Source organism: Hypanus sabinus, chromosome 9, assembly GCF_030144855.1.
Source record: "Hypanus sabinus isolate sHypSab1 chromosome 9, sHypSab1.hap1, whole genome shotgun sequence".
Lineage (NCBI taxonomy): Eukaryota > Metazoa > Chordata > Chondrichthyes > Myliobatiformes > Dasyatidae > Hypanus > Hypanus sabinus.
This window is the reverse complement of record NC_082714.1, coordinates 84,663,884-84,678,897: the sequence shown is the minus strand read 5'-3', so window position 1 is coordinate 84,678,897 and position 15,014 is coordinate 84,663,884. Positions and strand designations below refer to the sequence as shown.

The following is a 15,014-nucleotide window of genomic DNA, read 5'->3' as shown; positions in this document are numbered from 1 at the left end:
CAGCTCATACAAAGGCCTGGCTTGTTCCCTCTTCCTTTCCAGTCCCGGTGGTGGGGGACTTGGCCCAGTACGTTGACTGTTTATTGCACTCCATAGATGCTGCTGAGTTCCTCCAGCATTTCTGTCTCTTGCTCTGGGTTTCCAGCATCTGAAGAATTTCTTGTTTGTCAAAAAATCTGCTGCCTAAGAATCAGAATCACATTTATAGCAGCAGTACAGTGGAAACCAGTGCGAAAGGAGACCAGAACAGGGTGGTAGTGTTCATTGACTTTTCAGGTGGAGGGGAAGAAGCTCAAACTAATGTATTGAGTGTGTGCCTTCAGGTTCTTGAACCTCCTCCCTGATGTTAGTGATGAGAAGAGGGCCTGTCCTGGGTGGTGAGGGCCCTTGAGGCATCACTTTTTGAAGATGTCCTGGATGATGGGGAGGTTTGTGGTCATGGAAACCTAACACTTACAGAGTCCCATTCACGCAGCTAAGCAATTTCTAAAATCCTTAGACTGGTTTTCAGATTTTCTTCCTCCCTGCCTCTCCTCTGTCTTTGCATCCATAACCCATTCCTGCTCCGTGAATCTCTGATCCCTGCATTCCCTGAACTCTGGCCTTGGGCTCCCATCACTCCGCAGTGGGTGGTCAAACCTGCAGCTGTAGGGATCCTGAGCACTGGAGGTCCCACTCTTAACCTCAGAGCCTCTCCCTCTTCCTCGAAAACACCCCCGAGGTTCGGGTTGACCCTGGTGTTGCCAAAGTAAACTTGTTACCAAAGCACATACAGTATATGTCACTGTATGCTACCTTGAGATTCGTTGTCTTGCAGGCATTTAGAGGAAAGTTTTTAAAAAATGCAATAGAATTTAAGAAAAACTATATGCAAATGAAGATCAAAGAACCAGTGTGCAAAAGAATGCAAATTGTGCGATTAAGAACAAAATAATATGGAGAGCGTGAGTGGTAATGAGTCCTTGAAAGTGAATCCATAGGTTGTGGAGTCAGTTACGCCTGAGGTTGTGGGGTAATCGCTGTTCCTGAAAGTGGTGCTGCGGGACCTCCTGCGAGAAGAAAGCGCGGCCTGGATGATGTAGGGAATGGCAGGGAGGGCGTTGCCTGGTATGGACTACGCTGCGACCATTGGACATACACTGGATTAAATGTTGTGAAAGTTAGCTTCTTGCAGCAGCTGACAGTACATACAGACATGATGACATAAACTTAATTAACATAAATTATACACTACTTGCATAATAAAAAACCAATATACATAACAATATGGAAAGGCCTGGATAGAGCAGACATGGTAAGGAGGTTTCCCTCTGCAGGGGAGTCTCGGATCTGAAAGCACGGCCTCAGAATAAAGGGGAGATGAGGGTGGTGAATCTGTGGAATCCATTGCTGGAGATGGCTGCAAGAGGGCAAGTCACTGGCTGTATTGAAGCAGAGGCTGACAGGTTGATGTTGGGTTGGGGGAGGTGGCTGAGTGGATTGGAGAAGAAAATGGCAACTGTTCAATGGATCCCAAACTGCCTGCCCTATGTCATCTTTTTAGGCAATTGGCGAAAGCTGTATTTGTCCTTTAAAATCCTTGTCCTTCAGCGACCGAGCTTCCAGGCACAGGGTTACAGGATAGTGTAATGGTTTGCAGTGTTGATATTGGAGGTTCAGTCCCTGCTGCTGTCTGTGAGGAGTTTGGAGTTGTACGTTCTCCCCATGACAGTGTGGGTTTCCTCCGGGTGCTCCGGATCCCTTCCACACCAAAAACATACTGTTAGGGTCAGTGAGTTGTGGCATGCCATGTTGGCACCAAAAGCACGTGGCAGCCCTTGTGGGCTGCCCTCGGACTGTGTTTGACATTGACATAAAATGATGCATGTCACTGTGTGTTTAGGACATGTGACAAATCAAGCTACTCTTTATTTAATGGGAGACCATGATAAAATCCCCAGAATCAGAATTAGGGTTAACATCATTGTCATATGTCATAACATTTGTTGTTTTGCAGATATAAGTAATAATTTTTAAAAAACTATAAATTATATACACTCACTCACACACGCAGTGGTTTACAGTACAGGCAACCCAGGTTCAATTCCTGCCTCTGTTTGCAGGGAGTTTGTACATTCTCCCTGTGACCATGTGGGTTTCCTCCGTGTGCTCCGGTTTCCAAAGGCGTACGTGTGGGTGGGTTAATTGGTCGTTGTGAATTGTCCTGTGATTAGGCCGGGGTTCAGTCAGGGATCATTGGTGCCGCAGCTCAAAGGGTCAGAGGAGCCTGTTCCCTGTTCCATGCCGATAAATAAATAAAATTAAGATGTGCAAAAAGAGATCAAAAACAAAACAAAATACTGGGGCAGTGTTCATTGTCCATTCAGAAACCTGATGGCAGAGGAGAAGCTGTTCCTGAAACATTGAGTGTGTCTTCAGGCTCCTGTACCACCTCCTTGATGGTAGCAATGAGAAGAGTTTTGTCCATCTAAACAAAATTGTCATGATTAACATGGTGTATATGGGAGCTCACTGAGTAGAAATTGGCCACTGTGTTTCATACATGACACAGTAACTATACTTAGTAATGGGGTTGATAACGAAGCTCTGGAGGAAGCATTCCATGAGCTCCTTCCTCAGCCTCGTTTAGGCCCAGGAAACATTTGCAGCTGTGACCACATGCCAGATCTTTGCCAACGCAATCTGTGTCTGCCTCTATTCACTGGCCCTCTTCCAGTCCCATGCTCCAGCCAGAAAGAAACTCTTCACACCTACCAGGCACTCGAGCTCCAAACAAGAGAATTGTTTCGGCTGGCTTTCAAGGCAGGCTGCAAATTTTTAAAAAGATTTTTGCTGAGCAGATCCATAGACAGGGCCTGAGGTGCTAAAATTTCTAACACTTTTGTTATTTATGGGTTTCCAGTGTCAGCAGTCGTTTCAGTGTGGTGGCTTTTTCAGAGTGGTTGGCCACTGTTAAAGCATATCACCCCTCCCCGTATCCCCCACACCCTGCTGCTGCTTAACTGACTTGCAATGCAGTGTACTGTTCTCTCCAGTAAGGGCTTCAGTCTAGCTTCATGGTGGCTCTGCAGTCCAATGTGTGGGTATTGGTATTGATTTGTTATTACCACACACGACCCATTCAGCCCATCAAGTCTCTTCTGCTGTTCGATCACAGCTGATTTATTATCCTTCTCACCCCTGTTACTGCTGGAAATGGGTCTGCCATGTATAACACTAGGGTACAGTTCTATCATTGTGTAACACTGGGGTATTGCACTAGTGGGGATGGGTCTGTCACTGTATAACACCGGGGTGCAGTACCGCTGGGGATGGGTCTGTCACAGTATAACACCGGGGTGCAGTACCGGTGGGGACGGGTCTGTCACTGTATAACACCGGGGTGCAGTACCGGTGGGGACGGGTCTGTCACTGTATAACATCGGGGTGCAGTACCGGTGGGGATGGGTCTGTCACTGTATAACACCGGGGTGCAGTACCGGTGGGGACGGGTCTGTCACTGTATAACATCGGGGTGCAGTACCGGTGGGGATGGGTCTGTCACTGTATAACACCAGGGTGCAGTACCGGTGGGGAAGGGTCTGTCACTGTGTAACACCGGGGTACGGTACTGGTGGGGACGGGTCTGTCACTGTATAACACTGGGGTACGGTACCGGTGGGGATAGGTCTGTCACTGTATAACACTGGGGTACGGTACCGGTGGGGATGGGTCTGTCACTGTATAACACTGGGGTACGGTACCGGTGGGGACGGGTCTGTCACTGTAGAACACCGGGGTACAATACCGGTGGGGACGGGTCTGTCACTGTGTAACACCGGGGTATGGTACCGGTGGGGACGGGTCTGTCACTGTAGAACACCGGGGTGCAGTACCGGTGGGGAAGGGTCTGTCACTGTGTAACACCGGGGTACGGTACTGGTGGGGACGGGTCTGTCACTGTATAACACTGGGGTACGGTACCGGTGGGGATAGGTCTGTCACTGTATAACACTGGGGTACGTTACCGGTGGGGATGGGTCTGTCACTGTATAACACTGGGGTACGGTACCGGTGGGGACGGGTCTGTCACTGTCTAACACCGGGGTACGGTACCGGTGGGGATGGGTCTGTCACTGTATAAGTTCGGGGTACAGTACCGGTGGGGATGGGTCTGTCACTGTATGACACCGGGGTACAGTACCAGTGGGGATGGGTCTGTCACTGTAGAACACCAGGGTACAGTGCCGGTGGGGACGGGTCTATCACTGTATAACACCGGGGTACGGTACTGGTGGGGACGGGTCTGTCACTGTATAACACCGGGGTACAGTACCGGTGGGGATGGGTCTGTCGCTGTATAACACCGGGGTACGGTACCGGTGGGGATGGGTCTGTCGCTGTATAACACTGGGGTACGGTACCGGTGGGGATGGGTCTGTCACTGTGTAACACCGGGGTACGGTACTGGTGGGGACGGGTCTGTCACTGTATAACACCGGGGTACAGTACCGGTGGGGATGGGTCTGTCGCTGTATAACACCGGGGTACAGTACCGGTGGGGATGGGTCTGTCGCTGTATAACACCGGGGTACAGTACCGGTGGGGATGGGTCTGTCGCTGTATAACACCGGGGTACAGTACCGGTGGGGAAGGGTCTGTCACTGTGTAACACCGGGGTACGGTACTGGTGGGGACGGGTCTGTCACTGTATAACACTGGGGTACGGTACCGGTGGGGATAGGTCTGTCACTGTATAACACTGGGGTACGGTACCGGTGGGGATGGGTCTGTCACTGTATAACACTGGGGTACGGTACCGGTGGGGACGGGTCTGTCACTGTAGAACACCGGGGTACAATACCGGTGGGGACGGGTCTGTCACTGTGTAACACCGGGGTATGGTACCGGTGGGGACGGGTCTGTCACTGTAGAACACCGGGGTGCAGTACCGGTGGGGAAGGGTCTGTCACTGTGTAACACCGGGGTACGGTACTGGTGGGGACGGGTCTGTCACTGTATAACACTGGGGTACGGTACCGGTGGGGATAGGTCTGTCACTGTATAACACTGGGGTACGTTACCGGTGGGGATGGGTCTGTCACTGTATAACACTGGGGTACGGTACCGGTGGGGACGGGTCTGTCACTGTCTAACACCGGGGTACGGTACCGGTGGGGATGGGTCTGTCACTGTATAAGTTCGGGGTACAGTACCGGTGGGGATGGGTCTGTCACTGTATGACACCGGGGTACAGTACCAGTGGGGATGGGTCTGTCACTGTAGAACACCAGGGTACAGTGCCGGTGGGGACGGGTCTATCACTGTATAACACCGGGGTACGGTACTGGTGGGGACGGGTCTGTCACTGTATAACACCGGGGTACAGTACCGGTGGGGATGGGTCTGTCGCTGTATAACACCGGGGTACGGTACCGGTGGGGATGGGTCTGTCGCTGTATAACACTGGGGTACGGTACCGGTGGGGATGGGTCTGTCACTGTGTAACACCGGGGTACGGTACTGGTGGGGACGGGTCTGTCACTGTATAACACCGGGGTACAGTACCGGTGGGGATGGGTCTGTCGCTGTATAACACCGGGGTACAGTACCGGTGGGGATGGGTCTGTCGCTGTATAACACCGGGGTACAGTACCGGTGGGGATGGGTCTGTCACTGTGTAACACCGGGGTACGGTACCGGTGGGGATGGGTCTGTCACTGTATAACACTGGGGTACGGTACCGGTGGGGACGGGTCTGTCACTGTAGAACACCGGGGTACAATACCGGTGGGGACGGGTCTGTCACTGTGTAACACCGGGGTATGGTACCGGTGGGGATGGGTCTGTCACTGTAGAACACCGGGGTGCAGTACCGGTGGGGAAGGGTCTGTCACTGTGTAACACCGGGGTACGGTACTGGTGGGGACGGGTCTGTCACTGTATAACACTGGGGTACGGTACCGGTGGGGATAGGTCTGTCACTGTATAACACTGGGGTACGTTACCAGTGGGGATGGGTCTGTCACTGTATAACACTGGGGTACGGTACCGGTGGGGACGGGTCTGTCACTGTCTAACACCGGGGTACGGTACCGGTGGGGATGGGTCTGTCACTGTATAAGTTCGGGGTACAGTACCGGTGGGGATGGGTCTGTCACTGTATGACACCGGGGTACAGTACCAGTGGGGATGGGTCTGTCACTGTAGAACACCAGGGTACAGTGCCGGTGGGGACGGGTCTATCACTGTATAACACCGGGGTACGGTACTGGTGGGGACGGGTCTGTCACTGTATAACACCGGGGTACAGTACCGGTGGGGATGGGTCTGTCGCTGTATAACACCGGGGTACGGTACCGGTGGGGATGGGTCTGTCGCTGTATAACACTGGGGTACGGTACCGGTGGGGATGGGTCTGTCACTGTGTAACACCGGGGTACGGTACTGGTGGGGACGGGTCTGTCACTGTATAACACCGGGGTACAGTACCGGTGGGGATGGGTCTGTCGCTGTATAACACCGGGGTACAGTACCGGTGGGGATGGGTCTGTCGCTGTATAACACCGGGGTACGGTACTGGTGGGGACGGGTCTGTCACTGTATAACACTGGGGTACGGTACCGGTGGGGATAGGTCTGTCACTGTATAACACTGGGGTACGTTACCGGTGGGGATGGGTCTGTCACTGTATAACACTGGGGTACGGTACCGGTGGGGACGGGTCTGTCACTGTCTAACACCGGGGTACGGTACCGGTGGGGATGGGTCTGTCACTGTATAAGTTCGGGGTACAGTACCGGTGGGGATGGGTCTGTCACTGTATGACACCGGGGTACAGTACCAGTGGGGATGGGTCTGTCACTGTAGAACACCAGGGTACAGTGCCGGTGGGGACGGGTCTATCACTGTATAACACCGGGGTACGGTACTGGTGGGGACGGGTCTGTCACTGTATAACACCGGGGTACAGTACCGGTGGGGATGGGTCTGTCGCTGTATAACACCGGGGTACGGTACCGGTGGGGATGGGTCTGTCGCTGTATAACACTGGGGTACGGTACCGGTGGGGATGGGTCTGTCACTGTGTAACACCGGGGTACGGTACTGGTGGGGACGGGTCTGTCACTGTATAACACCGGGGTACAGTACCGGTGGGGATGGGTCTGTCGCTGTATAACACCGGGGTACAGTACCGGTGGGGATGGGTCTGTCGCTGTATAACACCGGGGTACAGTACCGGTGGGGATGGGTCTGTCACTGTGTAACACCGGGGTACGGTACCGGTGGGGATGGGTCTGTCACTGTATAACACTGGGGTACTGTACCGGTGGGGATGGGTCTGTCACTGTGTAACACCGGGGTACGGTACCGGTGGGGACGGGTCTGTCACTGTATAACACCGGGGTACGGTACCGGTGGGGATGGGTCTGTCACTGTATAACACCAGAGTACAGTACCGGTGGGGATGGGTCTGTCACTGTATAACACCAGAGTACAGTACCGGTGGGGACGGGTCTGTCACTGTATAACACCGGGGTACGGTACCGGTGGGGACGGGTCTGTCACTGTATAACACCGGGGTACGGTACCGGTGGGGACGGGTCTGTCACTGTATAACACCGGGGTACGGTACCGGTGGGGACGGGTCTGTCACTGTGTAACACCGGGGTACGGTACCGGTGGGGACGGGTCTGTCACTGTGTAACACCGGGGTTCGGTACTGGTGGGGACGGGTCTGTCACTGTATAACACTGGGGTACGGTACCGGTGGGGACGGGTCTGTCACTGTGTAACACCGGGGTACGTTACCGGTGGGGATGGGTCTGTCACTGTATAACACCGGGGTACAGTACCGGTGGGGATGGGTCTGTCACTGTATAACACAGGAGTACAGTACTGGTGGGGATGGGTCTGTCACTGTATAACACCAGTGTGCAGTACCGGTGGGGAAGGGTCTGTCACTGTGTAACACCGGGGTACGGTACCGGTGGGGACGGGTCTGTCACTGTATAACACTGGGGTACGGTACCGGTGGGGATAGGTCTGTCACTGTATAACACTGGGGTACGGTACCGGTGGGGATGGGTCTGTCACTGTATAACACTGGGGTACGGTACCGGTGGGGACGGGTCTGTCACTGTGTAACACCGGGGTATGGTACCGGTGGGGACGGGTCTGTCACTGTAGAACACCGGGGTGCAGTACCGGTGGGGAAGGGTCTGTCACTGTATAACACTGGGGTACGGTACCGGTGGGGATAGGTCTGTCACTGTATAACACTGGGGTACGTTACCGGTGGGGATGGGTCTGTCACTGTATAACACTGGGGTACGGTACCGGTGGGGACGGGTCTGTCACTGTCTAACACCGGGGTACGGTACCGGTGGGGATGGGTCTGTCACTGTATAAGTTCGGGGTACAGTACCGGTGGGGATGGGTCTGTCACTGTATGACACCGGGGTACAGTACCAGTGGGGATGGGTCTGTCACTGTAGAACACCAGGGTACAGTGCCGGTGGGGACGGGTCTGTCACTGTAGAACACCTGGGTACGGTACCGGTGGGGACGGGTCTGTCACTGTAGAACACCGGGGTACAATACCGGTGGGGATGGGTCTGTCACTGTATAACACCAGGGTACAGTACCGGTGGGGATGGGTCTGTCACTGTATAACACTGGGGTACAGTACCGGTGGGGACGGGTCTGTCACTGTATAACACAGGGTACAGTACCGGTGGGGATGGGTCTGTCGCTGTATAACACCGGGGTACAGTACCGGTGGGGATGGGTCTGTCGCTGTATAACACCGGGGTACAGTACCGGTGGGGATGGGTCTGTCGCTGTATAACACCGGGGTACAGTACCGGTGGGGACGGGTCTGTCGCTGTATAACACCGGGGTACGGTACCGGTGGGGACGGGTCTGTCACTGTATAACACCGGGGTACGGTACCGGTGGGGACGGGTCTGTCGCTGTATAACACCGGGGTACACGGTGGGGACGGGTCTGTCACTGAATAACACTGGGTTACAGTACCGGTGGGGACGGGTCTGTCACTGTATAACACCGGGGTACAGTACCGGTGGGGACGGGTCTGTCACTGTATAACACCGGGGTACGGTACCGGTGGGGATGGGTCTGTCGCTGTATAACACCGGGGTACACGGTGGGGACGGGTCTGTCACTGAATAACACTGGGTTACAGTACCGGTGGGGACGGGTCTGTCACTGTATAACACCGGGGTACAGTACCGGTGGGGATGGGTCTGTCACTGTATAACACCGGGGTACAGTACCGGTGGGGATGGGTCTGTCGCTGTATAACACCGGGGTACAGTACCGGTGGGGACGGGTCTGTCGCTGTATAACACCGGGGTACGGTACCGGTGGGGACGGGTCTGTCGCTGTATAACACCGGGGTACGGTACCGGTGGGGACGGGTCTGTCACTGTATAACACCGGGGTACGGTACCGGTGGGGACGGGTCTGTCACTGTATAACACCGGGGTACGGTACCGGTGGGGACGGGTCTGTCACTGTGTAACACCGGGGTACGGTACCGGTGGGGATGGGTCTGTCACTGTATAACACCTGGGTACGGTACCGGTGGGGATGGGTCTGTCACTGTGTAACACCGGGGTACAGTACCGGTGGGGACGGGTCTGTCACTGTATAACACCGGGGTACAGTACCGGTGGGGACGGGTCTGTCACTGTATAACACCAGAGTACAGTACCGGTGGGGACGGGTCTGTCACTGTATAACACCGGGGTACGGTACCGGTGGGGACGGGTCTGTCACTGTGTAACACCGGGGTACGGTACCGGTGGGGACGGGTCTGTCACTGTGTAACACCGGGGTACGGTACCGGTGGGGACGGGTCTGTCACTGTATAACACTGGGGTACGGTACCGGTGGGGACGGGTCTGTCACTGTGTAACACCGGGGTACGTTACCGGTGGGGATGGGTCTGTCACTGTATAACACCGGGGTACAGTACTGGTGGGGATGGGTCTGTCACTGTATAACACAGGGGTACAGTACTGGTGGGGATGGGTCTGTCACTGTGTAACACTGGGGTACAGTACCGGTGGGGACGGGTCTGTCACCATATAACACGGGTGTTTATAACCATCTTTGCCTTCACATTGGAGTTCTGTGAATCTCTTTTTAGAAGGTTGTGTTTTCTCAAGTTTAGTCAGGACAAAGCAGTGATGTGTTTTTAGTTCCACCTGATGTATATTTCCTACTCCCACATTCTCAGAAGGGTGCTGGCCCATTATCTGACAGCACTTTCATCCTAATCTGTCACCCAGTAGTTTGGATAGCCTAACAGTTTGGCGTCTCACAAGACATGGGTCCAGAGTGCGAGGGGGATGTATATCTGGCGCTGGATCCCTGAGCATCTGGGATCAGGAGCACAGCTACGTTTGTGGCTGGGTACCGAGTCCAGAACACTTCTATGTTTCTTGCTGCCTTTAAACTCACTTCTGTAACTGGAACGTTGAAGATTTTTAGGACTTACCTTTGTGTCAACAACCAACACGGCCTGAGGGTGGAGTGGGGGCAGCCCACTCGTGTCACCGTGCTTCTGGCACCAGCTCAGCATGCCCACAACTCACTCACCCTGACCCTGGCCCTCATGGCTATGGAACGTGGGGGACACCGGAGCCCCCGGAGGAAACCCACGTGGCGACAGGGAGAACGTACAGACAATGGCAGGAATCGAACCCTGGTCACTGGAACTGTAAAGTGTCGTACTAGTGGTTACGTTTACATGCCGCCCAAACATTCAACTGCATAACTTGCAGTAACTAATTAGAAATGATGTTTATGTGTGAGTAATATAATACTCCAGAAAATCTGCGACCGAAGGTGCTGGGTTATCGGAGTTTGTGAAGGGCTCGGTGTCCAGTTGCACCGATCTCGGATTCAAATTCAAGCTTATTGTCATCTGAGTGTATGTGTCCACAAAACATGTATCACACAAGCCATATCACAAAGTGTTTCCATAAATAAGTTTATAAATTATAATTCAAAATGCATGTAGTGCCCAGTGCAGGTAAACACACGTGGTGACGATCTCGGTGGTGGCAGGGTATTCCTTATTACTCTCAGCCTGGGGGAAGAAGCTGGCAGTCCTATTCCCGATGCCCCTGTGCTTCCTTCTCCGTGGTACTGGGATCCCTGACAATGCTGCTGGTAGATATCCCGGGGGGGGGGGGGGGGGGAGGAGACTCGGCAGTTTTTACTATCTGCTGTAGGATCTTGTGATCCACACAGTGATAATGCCAGACAGGACAGTCTGCTTGGTATTTCGGTAGAAAGTTTTTGTAATGGGGATAGGGAGTGTTGCATGCCTCACACCTTTGAACTTCATATCAGCTGCAGTCTCTCAGCCCCTACAACCTGTTGAACCAGCCAAAGCTAGTTTGCGTAGTTTCACAAACAAGAGAAAATCTGCAGATGCAGATGCAGATCCAAAGATTGACTGGGTGCTCTTTTCCATAGATGCTGCCTGGCCTGCTGAGTTCCTCCGGAGCTCTGTGTGTGTTGCTTGCCTGCGCAGTTCTGCCTGCTTCAATTGTGAATTACCGAGAGGCAGTCCACACCCTAGCTCGAAGAAAGAGGTGTCACAGTCTACATTGGTCCCCGCCCACATGCCAAGCTGGACAAACAGACGGCAACACCGTAAAGGAAATTGTTTAGTGAGCAACGCACAGAGAATGTTGAAGGAACTCAGCAGGAGAGGAGTACATAATCGATGTTTCCTGCTCTTTATGCACTCACTGCCTCTTTTCACTCAGCATCACCTTCCTCTGGTTCCCCTCCTTCCCTTTCTCCCATGGTCCACCACCCTCTCTTATCAGATTTCCTCTTTAGCCCTTTGCCTCTTTCACCTTCTTTTACCCTCCTCTCCCTCCCACCCACCTGCCTTCTCCCTCAGCTGGTCTTGCCTATCACCTGCCAGCTTGCACTCCTTCCCTTCTTCCCCACCTTATTCTGGCTTCTGCCCCCTTCCTTTCTAGTTCTAATGAAGGGTCTCGACCCAAGGTGTCAGCTGTTTATTCCCCTCCATGGATGCCACCCAACCTGCTGTTTCTCCAGCTTTTTGTGTGCGTTGCTCAAGATTTCCAGTGTTTTTAGGAATTGAGTTCCACAGTTTAGGTGTAGTTTAAAAACAGCTGACCTGTGAAGGAGGTTGTTTAAATTTACGAGACCAACAGAAGAAGCCAGGTCATTGGGTAAATTTAAGGTGGAGGTGGATAGGCTCTTCATTAATCAGGGTGTGAACGTTATGTGGAGAAGGCAGAAGAATGGGTTTGAGAAGGAAATGGATCAGTCATGATGAAATGGCAAAGCAGCCTCAATGGGCTGAATGGCCTAATTCTCCAGCTGTGTCTTATGGACTAAGACCTGAGAGCTCAAGCTGGATTGTAAAACAAAAATGATTTTTTGATGCACTCTGGACCCAGACCATTAAGAGCTTTAAAAGGGACCAGTGAGACATTTTAATAGCAAGGTACCAGGATACCAGAGGATTTTGGTGTACAAGTCCAAGGTTTTCTGAAAGTGACAACATAGGTAGGAAGGCAGTGAAGAAGGTGTACAGGATATGTTCTTTCATTATAATAGAACAGGGAAGTTACATTACATTGGTCAAGGCAGAGTTGGGGTACTGTGGCCGGAATCCAAAACACTGTGAAGGCAGAAAGCTCTCACCACAGCTAAGCATGTGGACAAACACTTGAACTGCAAAGTGCTGGTCAGTACTGATTGTACTCAATAATCAGCATAGGTACAGTGAGCCGAAAGGACTGGCTTATCTACTGTCTATCTATATGCCTCTTTAGTGGAGCTGAAAGCTTTTAGTTGAGCCATTTCAACTAATTTGACCGGATGAGTTCTGAGAGGCGGCAGAGAAGATTAGATTAGCTTAATTTGTCATGTATGCTGAAATGTCATTTTGCGTCGACAGCCTACACGGTGCTGAGGGCAGCCCGCAAGTACAGCCAGGCTTCCAGCGTTGGCATAGCTTGCCCAGAAAGTTACTACCCCAACCCACAGACTCCTTACAGACAGCACCGGGAACTGAACCCTGGTCGGTGATCACTGCTGCTGTAGTGTGCTGCACGAAGGCCCAGGGTATTTTGGACTGAGCTGAGGCTGTGAATATTAGGAGGTTCATTCCTTTGGCCGGTGGATTTCTGTGTGTGAATAAAAGGATGTGGAGATTCAATACCTTTGTTTGTATCTCAAGGAAGTGATTGTTTAAACGAGACCAACCCAAGCAGGGAGCCCTCAAGCTGTTGTTTGTACTGTGGCTTATCTTACCAGATCTTCTGAACAGGTGGCTCCCACACAAGCTGAGCATTTTGAGTTTGCTAAGAGTTTGCGTAAGGACTGCCTGCAGGAAGGTATGGTAAAGAGATCCTGAAGGTGTGGGCTGGTGTGATTATGATCCACAGGTATTAGGAAGTGGTCCATTTGGTTAATGTAATAGGTTCCTTTTCCCACATTTCCTGGGACAAAGAGGTGCCCGTTCAGCCCACTGAGTGTCTGCTGGACCTCGTTCCCTCATTGTTTACCCCTATAACCCATTGTACCAACATTCCCCCAGATTGAGTCGCATTGATGAAGTTGTTAACAAGGCATATGGTGTATTTTCCTACGCTAGTCGATGGATTGAGTTGAAGAGCTGTGAAGTAATGTTGCAGCTCTATAAAACTCTAGTTAGACCATGCTTGGAGTATTGTGTTCACTTCTGGTTGCCTCATTAAAGGAAGGATGTAGAAGCTTTGGAGAGGGTGCAGAGGAAATTTACCAGGATGCTAAACACAGGGGATTCTTCAGTTGCTGGAAATACAGAGTAACACACACAAAATGCTGGAAGAACTCAGCAAGTCAGGGAGCATCGATGGAAATGATTAAACAGTTGACATTTCGGGCTGAGACCATTCTTCAGAACTCACTAGGATGCTGCCTGGATTAGAGAGTATGCCTTGTGAGGAAAGGTTGAGCAAACTAGAACTTTTTTTCCTTTGGAGTGAAGGAGTGTGAGAGGTGAATTGATAGAGGTATACAAGGTGATCAGGGGCACAGATAGAGTGGACAGCTGGAGGCTTTTTCCCAGGGAGGAAATGGCTAATGCAAGGGGCATAAGTGCATCGATGCATCGATGCATCGACCGCTCTCCCAGGGGTGATGGTACAGGAGATACATTGGGGATGTTTAAGAAACTCTTAGATAGGCACATGGAGGTGAGGAAAATGGAGGGCTATGTAGGAGGGAAGGGTTAGATTAGTCTTAGAGTAGGTTAAAGGGTCAGCACAACACTGGGCCGAAGGGTCTGTACTGGGGTGGTGCTTGGAGGTAACCTACTGCCAATTGACCCACTAATCCCCACTTCTTTGGTATGTGAGAGGGAATGGGAACAGAGTGGGGTGAACTGTTAAAGTGACAGGAACATGGAAATCGAACGCAAACTACACACACAGGCTTAAACCTGCAGTCACTGAAGATGCGAGACAGCTGCAACGTTGTAATCATCCACCTCCTTGTCCTCAAAACCTGTACCGCTCCCTTTTTAACCTTTGCTCATTATTGTTTCTACGCTGGGTTTCAGCACACCTTATTGTCTGTCCTTTGTCCCTGCACTCGCTCCTGGCTCGGATATATAACTGCTTTTCTCTAAAGCCCAGGGTAACCCTGGCGTACCACGTTGCACTCCAGCGACACGGTAGTGTAGCAGTCAGCTACTGGGGTTCAATTCCTGTCACTGCATGTTCTCCCCATGACCGTGTGGGTTCCCTCTGGGTGCTCCGCTTCCCTCCCACACTCGGAATGGTATCGGTCAGGATTACTAAGTTGTGGGCATTTTGCATTGGTGCCGCTGGAAATGTGGTGACATTTGCAGGCATCCCCAGGGCATCTTGGTCGCTAACACAAACACGTTTCTCTGTACACTTGACAAATAAAGCTAATCTTTCAATCTTTAGTCTTGACTTGCTTGCCAGATCCACGGAAATAAA

General features: G+C 52.3%; 1 protein-coding gene across 1 annotated transcript in view; it reads left to right on the top strand.

The window, feature by feature from the left end:
- The window catches only part of LOC132399544 (Golgi phosphoprotein 3-like), a 28,100-nt gene that overhangs the window by 2,496 nt on the left and 10,590 nt on the right, over positions 1-15,014 (top strand). The window lies entirely within an intron of this gene.